The 15,165-nt window shown below is 35.6% G+C and overlaps 1 pseudogene; it reads right to left on the bottom strand.

Moving 5' to 3' along the window:
• Nucleotides 1-663: 663 nt before the first annotated feature.
• Nucleotides 664-2,335, bottom strand: LOC131003337 (sucrose transport protein-like; annotated as a pseudogene).
• Nucleotides 2,336-15,165: the final 12,830 nt, after the last annotated feature.

Below are 15,165 nucleotides of genomic sequence, written 5' to 3' on the forward strand. Positions count from 1 at the left end.
TGTACAAAAATAGAAATGTTCATATTTTTATGAGACGACCAAAAACGGCAAAATATTCATGTTTTTGTGAGACAAGTCGAGTATCATTAAAAAAAATATTAAAATATTGTGATTCAAATTTAAAGGTATAACATTATTAAAATAAAGATAAAATGTTATAATAACATCATCTGCTATTTACCCTTTATAACATAATAGTATTACCTAATGGGATTTATATAAAATGCGCAGGTGATATTCAATAAAGTTAGGGGTTAGGAGTGTTTACTCTCCTTCTTGATAAGATGTACTCTCTCCGTCCATAAATAATATGTCTAAATGACTTCGACACGAATTTTAAAAATTGTGTTAAGTGTTTGTGAGTGGGATATGAGTCTCATAATTTTTGTAGATTTTTGTAAGTATAATAGTAAAAAGTGTTTGTGGGGTATATTATCATAAATGAATTAGGCATATTTTTTGGTGGACAAATCAAAATGACAGAATATGCATATTTTTGGTGGATGAAGGGAGTATTATAATTGAATATTTTTATAATTAAGAGTAAAATTTCTTTAATTTCACTCTTTTAATAGAATATAAATCAAATAAAATTAATTTTTATAATAAAAATAAGGGTTAATTGCATGATAATACACGAACTTTAGTCGCATTTTCATTTTGCACATGACTTTTGAAATTTACATTTTAAATCATGAACTTTACATTCGTTCCAATTTTTCCTTAAAATTGAGCTCCGGCCATCGGAAATCTGATGTGTCTTAAAGAGTGCCACATATTCGTCTGACGTGTCTTTAATTAAAACACATCACCAGTAGGAAGGGGAACCACGCAATCCAATTGAAACACGTCACCACAGCAGGATCCACATGTATTATCCTTCAGCGCACCGAATAATTCCCCAAACACCGAGATTTTTCCCTTCTTCACCGGCTCCGCTGCCACCGCGGCAGGCTCCTCGCGGACGAAGGTGAGGACGAGGACGGTGAGGATTAGTAGGAGGGCGATGGAGATGAAGAAGCAGCTCTTGAGATTGGCGCAGTAGATGTTGCAGGTGTGGGTTATGGAGAAGGGAAAAATCCTGTAGAGGTGGGTGTAGGAGCCGGCGGCGTAGCCGAAGACGTTTCCGACCGCCATGATAAATTCGCCGGCAAAGCTTTACATGGCCCCTGCAAAACATCACTGATTACATTAACGACATAATCCATGCTCATCAATCATCATTAAACCCTAAAAAATGGGGAAATTTTACATAAATGCCAGCGATCGATATAGTTTATGCCCCTGACTGAAATTGAATTATCTCAAAACATAAGCACAATTCAATTTCTACCTGCAACATGTTATTAGCAACATCGAGGATCCAGAATCCTACGACGAAAACGGCGATGGCCCTAGGCTTAGGGCCCTTGCCGGAGGGATCGCCGTCGGCGTGCCCTAAATCAGCGGCGAACCCGACGAGCGCCGCTCCGGCAGTGATGAAGGGGCGGCGCCGACTGAAGCGGGAGGTGCAGTTGTCACTATAGTATCCGACGATGGACTGCACAATCAGACCGAAATTAGGCTGCACAGCCAGATGAAGGCCGCCCACGTGTGGGGGATTCCCAGCAGCTGCACGTATGGAGTTAGGAGGGAGAGCTGTAGTCACAGACGAAATCGACATTTGCGCCAATTTGGTGAGGAACCCTAATATGCGAAATAGGAATCAAATGTGATGAAATGGGAAAAATTGGTGACATTTAAACCTAATTGCGCCAATTTCGATGCCGTTTTCCTCTTTTAAAAACGACGGCGTCTAAGTTATTTTCCGATGATTTAAATGGCACATGCCCGGCTGCCACATAGGCTCCACATCAGATTTCCGATGGCCGGAGCTTAATTTTAAGGAAAAATTGGAACGAATGTAAAGTTCATGATTTAAAATGTAAGTTTCAAAAGTCATGTGCAAAATGAAAATGTGACTAAAGTTCGTGTATTATCATGCAATTAACCCTAAAAATAATTAAGGATCTTGAGATATTTCAAAATTTCAATTTATTTAAAAATAATAATAATAATTTACTTATTTTATTGATCAAGGCTAATCTTAAAGAGTAAATGTCTCGTTAAAATATCATCTTCAATAGAAGCGTAGCAGCTCAATCATACAATTTAGATTAAATGTTCAATCAGATATATACTTTGAGGTGGACGTTATCACTATATTTACTTTTTATAACTTCACGCTTTAGATCTTCTTAATTCTTTCAAGTTATAATTGCTTTAACTTTAGATTCTTTGCTTTAATCATAACTATCATCAAACTTTTATTAATTCATCATCTCACAATCTCCATTATAGATTCAACTTTTCGTTATTTGCCAGCAGTTATCAATTACTACAAATTATTCTGTGCTTTCTTTTCTTACGATGATATCAGTGGTCAAAGTAAAGTGATTTATTTTAAGGGCGAAGTATATTTAAATAGTACCAAAAAATTTCATATTACGGTATTATGTAGATACTAAATTATTATTATTATTATTTATATTTTGATTTGACATCCATTAATTTGTCCTTCATAGAACCTTTAAAATCGAATAACTCACCACCGTTGGCCACGTTTGACGTGGCCTTCATATGGCATCCACGTGGATAAAAGTTTAATTCTTTTTATTAAAACTATTGACAAAAATTAAAGAACTAGACTTTTGGTCGTGCGCGGTAGCCACTAGTCAATTATTCACTATACTTTTGTTTCAATTATGTAACACAATACTGTAACGTGCGTTCAAAATAAAATTTTGAAGGGGAAATGGATAAAGAAAACTGTGCTTATTTATACAAAATCCTCATCATTCATAAAATAAGTGTAATTACCCAATGCCACAGAAAAGAAGAATATAATACTTTCATCCATGCGGGTCCTGCATTTGGTCATAATCCAAAATCTCTAACTATTTTACTTTGTTTTAGAAATTATATTGTCCAAATAGAAACTAATAAATTTATAATGATTGATTAAGAGATTAGTTATTGGTAAGGCTGATAATTTTAAACACGATACAAAAATACGATATGAAATTGCACGAAATTAATGTATTAATGTCAAGTCTTATCGGGTTCATGTCCTTATCGTGTCGATCTGATAAGGACACAATAATTTCATGTCAGATTCGTGTCGAATTCATATAGGGTTCGTGCAACTCGTTAAATTTATAATAATTGGTTAAGAGATTAATTATTGGTAGGGCTAACAATTTTAAACACATACAAAACTGCACGAAATTAATGTATTAGTGTCAATAAATAAATTTATAATGATTGGTTAAGAGATTGATTACTGGTAGGGCTGACAATTTTGAACACGATAGGAAACTGCACGAAATTAATGTATTAGTATCAAGCCTTATCAAGTTCGTGTTCTTATCATGTCGACTTGATAAGGACACAATAATTTCATGTCGGGTTCGTGTAACCCGTTAAAATTAATATTATTATTTTTATTAAATATTTATTTTAATTCTTATTTTAAAGTTAGGAGTTTTGACCATTTGAAAACTTTTTTTTCTTAATCTCGTCCTTTGTTCTGTCGTTAAGTAACACAAATTTCATACAATTCCTTATTTATTTTAATTTTTATATTTATCAGGCCATTTTTAATCAATGTTTTACTAGATTGTGTCGTTTTCGTATCGATATCGTGTCGTGTCAACACGATTCAAATCGTGTTGCTATCGTTTTTCGTGTTGTGTCTGTGTCGTGTTCATTTTGGTGTAAATCGTATCGTGTTTGTGTTCGTGTCGAGAAATTTCTTTAACAGGTCATGTTCGTAGTTGACCTTATCGTGCTGACTCGATAACGACCCGACACGCACGATTTGCCAGTCCTAGTTACTAGCACATAAAGCAGACAAAACAAATACGGACAATTATTTTTTTAAAAAAAAAAACAATATGAATAATTTAGGTGGGACTCCTATATAGGCATGTTAAGAAATCGAACTTACTGTAAATAAATTGAATTGATCTGGTTCTGATTGGTTCGATTTGTATTCTAGAAAATTTTCGAATTTCATTCTTTATTCAATTTTAATGTATTTAGTTCGGTTGAAACCGGACTAGTTGAATATTAATATATATTTTTTAAATTTTAAATTGTTGGTATATTTATTAGTTTATACTTGGATAATGAATTTGTATTGTTTATTTTGGATATTTTATTAGTGTTTATTGTTGAATGTTGGATTTTAGATCACATTTATTTGTTGGAATATCAATCATTGGATTGTTGATGAAATTTATTTATAAGTGAAAAAATATAAAATTGCATAGATAAGGTAACCGTTCGAATCGATCGATCGAAAACCAAAATCTCGACGGTTCGATTTTCGATCGGTTTAAATGATTGGTTCGGTCAATTTTATTTTAATCATATCAATTTATCATTTTTTTTGGTCGGTAGATCGGTCGGCCAACCCGACCGATGCACAAGCCTATCGCCCAATATATGGTTTAGTCCATGCTAGGTTTGCATATGTCTTGTGTTTAAAGACAAAAAGCCCAGCTGAACCAATTTTTAAACCCGGTTCTTAGATTAAATAAACCATCCTAGAGCCGGTTCCCTATGGTATTGCTTATGACATGTGTTTCTGTAATGAATTTTTCAAATGAAGAGTACCGAACACTCTTCTTCATCAGACAACTGAGAAATTCCCCATTACTGGTGAATGTTTGAAGATTTCTTGCATCAACCCCAAGTGTGACGTTGTTTCTCGGTAATTTGTACAAGATCCATCATCGGTTTACATTGTTCCAACATTTTCTTGTGTTCAAAGGTGAAAGTATATATTGTTGGGGAAAAATAAATTTTCATTTTCGTTACATTTTTGAATTTGCTTGCGAGAGAACTGGAAAAAAAAATCTATTTTTCGATTTTGGATGGCATGGGTCGAAACAAAATTTCTCCTTCAAGCATGCAATAGAAACTTTCATAAGGGAGGAAGGCAATAGCAGTTCTTATTTCAGCAGATATTGGTAAAAAAAAATTCCTAATTTCCCGCTAATAATTTATGTATTAAAGCTTATATGTAGCCATTGTTGTCCTGATTTAGCTGTTTTTACCGAATAATTGAAATGCTTGTATTAATTGGAATCATATCTTTCTAGGTAATTTGTCTATCATGCATTGGAGATGCAGTGACATTATTATGAGGATATGTATCTGTGAATAAGAATTGATAGGATATAGTTAATTTTTGGATTATGGTGATCGATTTGACTGTTTCTGATGATGGATTTGACAATGAAGAAATTGAGAATGATTTTGAGGGTAAGGAATGTAGCTTGTCTAAAGAGCTTATTGATTCAGATCTGGAGAGTGACGCTATTAAGTCAATAAGAAATCAAAGTAAGGAAAAATTGCAGGTTGGTTCTGTGTATGATAGTTTGGATGTGATTTACATTTTGTATTGTGAGTATGGTCGTCTAGTTGGATTTAGTGTTAAGAAAGGATCCCAAAGAAAATTTGACAATTCTCTGGTTGTTCGGGCAAAAGTATATTATTGCTCTTGTGAAGGCTATCCAGATAATAAGCGCTCGGTTGGATGAATTGCTTCATACAAGAAGCAAGTTACTCGGACGAATTGTAAGGCAAGGTTGCGAGTCATTGGAGAGGAAGAAGGTCCATGGATAATATTCGTGTTTTTTAAACCACACAATCATGAATTAGTGTCACTAGAGCAAAGTTATACGTTGAGGTCGGCAAGATATATGTCACATGGCAAGAAATCAGTACTAGACGCTCTTCGGTATGCTGGAATTAAGAGTCAGTAGTGCTTACAAGTTCATGGAAAAAGAAGCAGGTGGAAGATCGAATATAAGATTTACAAAAAAGGATGCATATGCACATGTAAATTTATCAAAAAATGAAAGCAAATTTGAGAATGAAGATGCAAATGCATTATTGAAGTATTTCATTGGCAAGGAAAATAGTGAGACTCATTTTTATTGAAATATAGACCTTGATGATGATGGTCGGTTGATAAACTTTTTCTTTAGGTATACTCGTTGTGCTGTTGATTATGAGATCTTTGGGGATGTTTTGTCGATTGATACCACCTACCGAATAAATAAGTACAATCTAGTACAATCTAATGTGTGCACCTTTCGTTGGTATAAACCACTACATAAACGTGCTGTTCGGGCAGCCTTCCTGTCCGATGAAACAACTAAGACATTTGAGTGGTTGTTTAATAGTTTCTTAGAGTCTATGAATGGGAAAGAGCCGGGGATTATATTTTCACACCAATTGATGAACGGTGTAGATTTTACTTTTCAGACCACTAGTCACTATTTGTGTCAATGGCACATAAACCAGAATGCTCCGTCGTATTTTGGTGCTTTAAATGGTAACACGGCTTTCAAGAAAATATGGTATTATTGTATGAATGGTTGCGAGAACGAAGCTCAAATTGTACTTGGCAGACAATGATTAATGATTATGAGCTCAGTGAGAACTGATGGTTTTGGAACATGTATAATTTGAGAAATCGTTGGGCTTCTGTCTTTTCTAACGACAAGTTTACAGCCGGTTTACATACAACTTCTAGGAGTGAGGTCACGAACAAGGTTTTAAAAGATTTATGTTCATCTACAACCTCTCTTCATGACTTTGTGATCCAATACGAAAGACTACAACATGAGTGGCGTTTGCGAGAAACTGAGGAGGACACTATGTGTCGTGGTGTCCCTGAACAATTTATCCAAAATAATAATTTGCTGAAACATGCGGCAACAGTTTACACGCGCAATGTCTACAAAACTTTTGAATGCGAGGTAGCTCATTCTTTGAATGTGAAGATTATTCATCATCCATATGACTTTAGTGGCGATGAGTTAGTGTACGGAGTGTCTTCCAGTTCAACAAGTAATGGGATTCAAACAGTTCATTTTACACGTCGAACACGTCATGCTACCTGCTTGTGTCGAATGTGGAAGGCGAAAGGTATTTTTTGTTGCCATATAATTAATATTTTGTTGTTGTTGAATATTGACAGCTTGCCTGAACAATTTATATTTAAGAGGTGGACGAAGGATGCAAAGAATAGGATTGAACCTAATGAAGCAAATCTAGCAGACCAAGGAGGAGTAGATAGCATTGGAAATATAGTTTTTATTAACCATAATATGAAAACTCTTTATGATATGATGTTGGAGTGCAAGGGAGACAAGAGGTGCAGGGATTTCATCAATAAATTTGTGATTCATTGTGTCAAAGAAATTGAAAGATTGAAATCCTTAAGACCCGGAGGTAGAGCAGATCGTGGCAGTGAAGGGGACAATTCTGCACCAGTGAATATAAGAAATCCACGTACACCGAAAAAGAAAAAAGTTCCATGTAAAACGCTTGCGTCGATATTGGTATTTGCCTCATCCTAAATGAGGTGTAGAAACTTCAAAGAAACGCACTTGTTTGGGTAATGTGGTCGAGAAGACACACTATATCAGTTAGGGTTGAGGAAAGGTATCTTCATCTAGTGGATGACTTGGAAAGCTTCAATAAGTATCCTTGGAAATAGTGGCCTATGAATTCCTAGTTGTTGTCGCCCACAACGCGAGATTGCGAGACATTAATGGGTTTGGATATGCATTACAATTGTTTGGATACGAAATACATAAGAAAGTTGCTGGCATTTGTGCTACAATGCTGCCTGACCCAAGAGCTCCAAGAGTGCTGCGATGGGTTCTGGTGCCTCATAAGGTATGTCTTGCTAAAATTGAGGAATTTTTCAGCCCGAAGTTTGCAGCCAAGTTGGTAAGTTACTAGTATTTTTTTTAGGTATGTATATGTTATTTATGATTATCCTATATTACTAACATATTATTGGTAATGTTAAATTTTGCAGAGTTTCATGGAACTATCGGCCACTGAGATGCTACATTTTGAAGCTGTCGGACTTGGGAAGGGGTATGAATGTCGCGTTCCTCTAAACGAGATCATACAATACACAAAACTGAATCACGCCATAAATTTGCAAGAAAGCACAATACCTAGGGTTCGAATAAAGAAAAGAGGGGCCGTTGAAACGATGGAAATGCAAATTCAGACAAAGTCTAGTAAGTCTCCGGCGACGCTCCAATCGATCGAAGGAATGAGGGATATTGGAAAAGAAAAACAAGAAGTAGCTGAGAAAATTAGTAAGCTCCCTAAAAGGTCAACATGAGCTGCACATTCAATCGTTGACATCACTGATAAGGAATTGTTTAGCAAATGTGCCGATAAAGAAATAAAGGAAAAAAAGCAGGCCACCAATAAAAAAATAGAAGGGAAGCGCGCTTTGAGAAGGACAATAGAAAAGGGGCAGACTTTGTCCACGGTAACAAAAACAAAAAAAAAAAAAAAAAAAAAAGAGGAAAAATGTATACCCCAACAAATTGCTTGATAGAGTCGTGTTTGTTTTTTTTGCTTTTAACAACGTGATTGTGTTTGTGTAGGTGGTTGATCAGTCTACATCCAATCTTCCAAGACAAATTGAGGTCTCGGCTAACGACCAAAACAAAGAGGTGGTGGTTGAAGCTGAACAGGGAATGGAAAAATCTTCACTGCTCACAAGAATGCAAATTGAGGAGGTATAATTTGTGTTATATTTACTATAATTTCACAATAACCAATCACCATTTCGATTAATTATTTGTTTCATTAATAGCTTATCAAGATATCTCGCGAGTTACTTGCGAGAGCAGTTTCAATTTATGAGAACCAAAAGACCAAGGCATCAACCAACCACAGCTAAAATGGGAGTAATGAGGCCGGACCTAGTTGTGTACAGAAGGATCCTTCTATAGAACTACAATTTGTTGATCGGGATTTTTATAGGAAACATTGGAAATGGGATAATGAAAGTCTACACGTGCACGATTTCGACAGCTCGGTGCGGAATGGCCGGAAAGCAGAGAAATGAAAAGCCACAACCAAAGAGAGAAATCCAACACAGAATAGAAGCCCACACCAAAATTACCTGCAATATTGGATTTAAGTGAAGTTGTTGGAAATGACGTTATTGACTGTAAGCTTATACCGAACATGGATATGGACCGCTCGCAAACTAAAAAATCCCGTAGATTGAAAGGTCCACAACCACTATAGTATGGAGTTAGCGAGGGTCCTTATCCGCTGCGCGTAGCATCTTTGGATTCAATATCAGCCTTCGCGGAATGGTACACAAGCAATGTCAATAATCCAAAGTAAGTAACCAAAATATAAAGTTTGTGTCACGTTATTTGTGCTAGAAGACCTCTGTTACGTGTCACATTTTTATGTGTCCACATGCACAAAATGTGTTGTCTACATTTGGTTGTCTTATACTTACCCTGTAATTGCGTTATATTTGAGATTAAAAAACTTAAAATCACGAAAGTGCAAATATTTTATTGGTCAAAGGCTAGTGGTTTGTAGTTTTTCCATTAAGAGATGTTTTTATTTGATCCAATCCATATATATACATAGGGAAGGGCTATAGTAAAAACAGCTCTTAAAATAAAAACTACAAACCAACAAAAATGTAAGAATTTTATGTAGAACACGTATGAATTCACTGTATAAAGGTATGAATTGCGAAAATTAATATTTTTGCTACCTATGAGATTCGAACTCAAGACCATGAATTCATCCAACAAGGTAATGAATCAACTGTAGATCTTGATGATTTAATGACTGAAAATGGTTCCTATTTTATACAATGCATACACTGTTTCCTATTTTATACAATGCATATGTAGAGAATGCATCACCTTGACGGATGAATGTAGCACCTGGGTTCGAATCCTTTAGGGAGTAAAAAGTTTCATTTTTTCGATTAACTTTAATTATAGAAAAAATGCATTGTAAATCTCACGAAAAATATAATTCTCCACTTTCTCCAGGATTTGAACCCACATGTTATATTCACCCATTAAGATTAGGCATCTAGCACGATTCGAATTGTTGAGAATAGTTCTCTCTTCTCATTTTAAATAAGAGTTCTCATTTGAACCTCTCTTCAAATGAGAACACATATTTAAAAAATTAGAAGAGATAATCATTCTCAGTCTTTCAATTATAATGATTAATGGTGGATGCATCATCTTAATGTATGAGTACAATACTTGGGTTTGAATTCTGAATGGAGCAAAAAAAAATTCCTTCTCTCGAGTGCATTAATTTTAATAGCGGATGTATTAAAATTAATAGTGTATGCATTATTCTCACATTCTCATAAAAAATACAGTTCTCATTAGGGTGCCTCCAACGGGAGGGTTTTCCAGTTTCTAAAACAAAGAACTACCATTGGAGTAATTGGGAATTGGTTTCTTCGAAAAAATCGAGAAACTAGGTGCAAACTTGCACCCAATTTCTTTTGACGTGTGGGACCCAATTTTTAAGTTGGCAACCATTTTAGTGGTTTTTTCAAATTTTTTTACTTTTGTGGCCTACTTTTTCTCATTGAAAAGCGTGCCATTTGAATTATGGGAGTATGGCTTCGGTTATTTCATTGTGGCCGGCCTTTTTTTCTTTTTTTTCATTATATGTGTTTTAATTATTTTGCATTGTATTGTAGTATTTTATTTTGAATGTATTATTTTGCATTGTAAAAAAACAACAGCTATATATAATTTTATAACGGCTAATTTTAATAACAACGATAAAATTCTTTAAAAAAAATTCTATAGATACTTCACTTCAGTTTTCATTATTCACACATCTTCCCAACAATCTATTTTCTTCTTCTTCTTTTTTTTGTCTTTCTTTTCACTACAATTAAAATGGCGGATTCCAGCTCTCAAAATTCCGATTCAAGTAATTCAAGCTCTCAAAATTTCCAAAATTCTTATTTTCCAAATTCACAATATCACCACATGTCTTACCCTCAACAATAATTTCCATACAATTATCAAATATCTCCGAATTTTCCTCAACAATTTCCATTCAACTCTCCCGGCGGTTGAAATTTTCCTCAACAATTTCCATTCAACAATATATAAATAATAATACAAATAAAACTAATTGGGAAACCTGAAAAAGGGAGTGCGTATTATGGTGTGTATTATAGGGAGTGTGTATTATGGTGGGACTCTGAAAAAGTAAGAAACTGGTTTATTGTTAGAGAAGATGTGAGAGAAAAAAGTAGGTGGTTTCTAAAGCTGATGTGGCAGTAATGTGGCAATTTGAAAACTAGAAACTGCAATCATTGTTGGAGGCACCCTAATAACCACACCTTTTCTCTCTCTCTCTCTCTCTCTCTCTCTCTCTCTCTCTCTCTCTCTCTCTCTCTCTCTCTCCCTCTCTACACACACACACACACACACACACACACCCCACTACAAGAATATGAAGTTTTATCCACACATAATTAAATATGTGTAGGTAAATTCATTAGGCAATTTTAAATAGCTAATGACATTTAATTATGTGTAGATAAAAAGATTTAGTCACATTTATTTTTTTATTTTTTATTTTTATTTTCGTTTAACTATTAATATATTTAATGTTGATGTGGAAGTTTTAGACACACATAATTATGTGTGACAATATACCCACACATAATTGAATATGTGTAGGTAATTTCAGTATACAATTTTAAATAGTTTAAGACATTTAATTATTAAATTGAAGTTTTATGTAAAAAGAAAAGAAAAAAAAAAGCCCGTGAAAGCACAAGAACGCAGACTAGGGATTCGAGACTCGAAAAAGAGCTCGTTAAACAAAAGAGGAAAGCGAAAAGACGGAGCTCGCCAAATCTCATACACAAAAACGGACCTAACAATAAGGATAATCCATGTTATTTTGGAAATCGTCCATCTCCATTTCATCCGACCAACGTCCTTTGGCGATAATATTCATAACACGCAAACTAGCACTTATGCTATTATCGATAACAATGTCCCTCGGCTTATAACCCAATTCATCTGCATTTCGAAGTCAACTTTGTATGGTATCTTCCAGAGGTTGTGGAACGCGCGGACGCTCCATACCCTTTGGAGAACGGCCCCGTTGTTTAGCCGGTGCCTGATCAACAAGCAATTGCATTCCCTGACTAACCTGCTTCTCTAATCGATTGATACAACTAGCAATATCTTATGGAGTAGGAATAGACGAGTCATTACTTTGGCCAACATCCACAACTTTAACCTGCTGACTAACATCAGCAGCTGTCTCAGCCATCTTCCCAGCCGGCGTCTCCATCTCAATATCATTGTCCATCTCATTGTTACTATTAGTCATCTGAAAATCCTGCTCTTTATTGACTGGGACCAACACATCTGGCCCGTCGATCGCATCAGAAACATCCTCTTCCTCCCTATTCTCGCTTTGTTCCCTAAAAACCGCTCTCTGTTCAGGTTGAGGATCAATTTGTAGAGAAGCAAGAACATTAAAAGGATTCTGTGAGTTTTTTTCTCCACCGCTTCCGTCGTCCCATTATTTTCCGGGGAGTTGTTTATTTCCATACTCACAATACTTTGTTGAACATCATTCGATTGATTTTTGGAAATTTCTCTATTGACGGTTTCCAAGAAGGAGCCTTCTTATTTTTAACCACCGCAAATTTCTCTTCCACCTTAGAATTGTTAATAACCTTCTTGCCTTTGTCGTTGGATTTGCCAGTCAGGGAGACTTGCAGCTTTCTGCATGTGTCATTCGAATGCCCCGTAATTCTGCACTTCGAACAATAGAGAGGTAAACGCTCATAGACAAATTCAACACGAAAGGATGCTATACCACAATCTATGATGACCGATTATTGCAGAGGAATGGCCAGGTCCAGCTCAACCAACACTCGAGCATAGTTCCCCATTTCGCCGTGCGCCGACAAGCTGTCAATGCGAATGGGTGAACCCAGGGTTCTCCCAATAACCGAAATAACTTCTGGGTGTCAATATTCGACAAGCAAATTATAAATTCGGACCTAAACTTGACACAAGGAGGAGATCTCCTTATAAGGATCAAAATTCCTAACCCAATCACGGATGCGTAATGAACCGCTGGAAAGTTCCCAAACCGTGTGCCTTTTAGCCGAAGCTTTATCAATCGTCGAAGAGAATTTAAGAGTATAGAACCCTTTCCCATAGGAATAAGAGACTAAGGTTCCTTAATCTGCCAAAGATCCTGAAACTCTTGTTGCAGGTCCCCAGTATTCCGAGGCTTGTCCCCTTTACGTAGCAGAAGTCTTCCAATGACGGCGTGTTGAAATTTTTGCACTTGCTTCTCGTAGAAATCCATGGGAATGGTGATCGTGTAAGTATCTCCCATTTTTTCGGGTTGGAACATCGAAAAACGGTGAGCAAAGATATCCAGTTTTTTCGTCAGTTTCTGAGCGGCAACAGCAGCAAAGGTTGGCTTTGGTGTGGCAGGATCAGCATCCTTAGGGTTAGGGTTAGGAGCTTCCACTCCTTTATTGACGTTGTTTAACGTGGCTTCCTTTGCACTAGATTGACAACCCTCTCCAGTGATAGAGATCTCCATATTTCTTTTCTGTGCAGCAGAAGGAGTATCAGCGGTGTTGGTGTTACTTGGCGCCTTAGCAGGCGGCGGACGCTCCCCAGAGGTCGGAATGAAGTTATTGGTGATGGCTGGAAGATTGAGGCCGGCTCTGTCAGCGACCGGCGATCTGGTGGATGGTGGCGTAGACATCGGACAGAAAGAGTAGGGTTCGGCGGAAACCCTGGAGCGTATCATGGTTGCGTTATCAATTAAAAGTAACTATCTTTATTCGCTCCAAAATCACAAAAATTATACTCCCTCCGTCCACGAAAGAACTTCCTATCTTTCCTTTTTGGGACGTCCACAAAAGAACTTCCTACCTATTTTTGGACTATACCCCACCATTTATAATCCTCTTACTTTTCACTTTTCACAACTCTCAATATTAATTATAACACATTTTCACCACTTTCAATACACTCATCTGCCTTTTATCCACTCTCAATACACTCAACAATATTTTTTCTTAAAACCCGTGTCACTCCCTCCTAGGAAGTTCTTTCATGGACGGAGGGAGTATCATTTAAGACATTTAATTATGTGTGGGTAAAAAGATTTAGTCACATTTTTTTTTCTCTTAGTATATTTGGCAAACAATTAATAAGTGTGAGATGAACATTTTAGTTACACATTTTTTGTTACCGTTGATTATATTTCTTTTCTTTTCTTTTTTATTTTATTTAACTTTTGTTTAAACTTTATTTAATGTGGAAAATTACTATAGTGTTAGCTACACATATGTATCGAATATATGTATATGGTTGATAACTCATATATTAACATTTATATATTGTAGTTAAATATTTTATGTTGCATTCAATTTATTTATTTCTTCTTCTTTTTTATATCAAAATATCGTTAAAAAAATCTGATGATTTGTATCTCAAATCACAAATAACAAAAATCCTATTTTTTGGGAATCTTCGATAATGCCGTTGGACTCTTTCAAGCTAATTTCATGTCAATTTCTTTTTTTCATTTCTTTTCAAGTGCCATCCTTGTCTTTTTATTTTGAAACAAGTTCGTTGTTCTATTGAGATTTGTTTTAGATTCTTTTGACTATTTTCATGCATATCTCCTGATTTTGTTATGCAAATCTACTATCTAATCTCTATATATATTTGAATTATTGAGCTGAGTGGTCACGTCTATTCTCATTCTATTATAGCAAACTTTAATTGACTATTTTATTGCAGGTGTAAGAATTCTATATTCTTGAGTTATGGATGCGAATGAGAATAACAAAGTGAGATCATCGGATATGCAATTGCTAGTCGATGATTACCTTGTGGACCCAATAGAATCGGCAGAAAAGCTTTTATAGAGAGAGGGAGAGAGAGAGAGAGAGAGAGAGAGATAGAGGGAGAGATAGGTTCAAGTAAGAATTACTAAATAAAATAAGAACGGAGAACCATTTTCAACCCCTCGATCATTATGATCTATGGTGGATGCATTATCTTGGTAGATGAATGCAGTACCTAAGTTCAAATCCTAAATGAATCAATTGTTTTTTTTCGAGTGCAGTAAATTTAACATCAGATGCATTACCTTTTTTATAGCATATGCAGTAATTTAATGGTTCTCACGATCTTACAAAAATTATAATTCTCACTAGAACCACACACAAAGGGATGGAGCCAGGAATTAAGTTCAGGAGGGGACTAAACT

Source organism: Salvia miltiorrhiza, unplaced genomic scaffold (genome assembly GCF_028751815.1).
Source record: "Salvia miltiorrhiza cultivar Shanhuang (shh) unplaced genomic scaffold, IMPLAD_Smil_shh original_scaffold_190, whole genome shotgun sequence".
In the NCBI taxonomy this organism is placed as follows: domain Eukaryota; kingdom Viridiplantae; phylum Streptophyta; class Magnoliopsida; order Lamiales; family Lamiaceae; genus Salvia; species Salvia miltiorrhiza.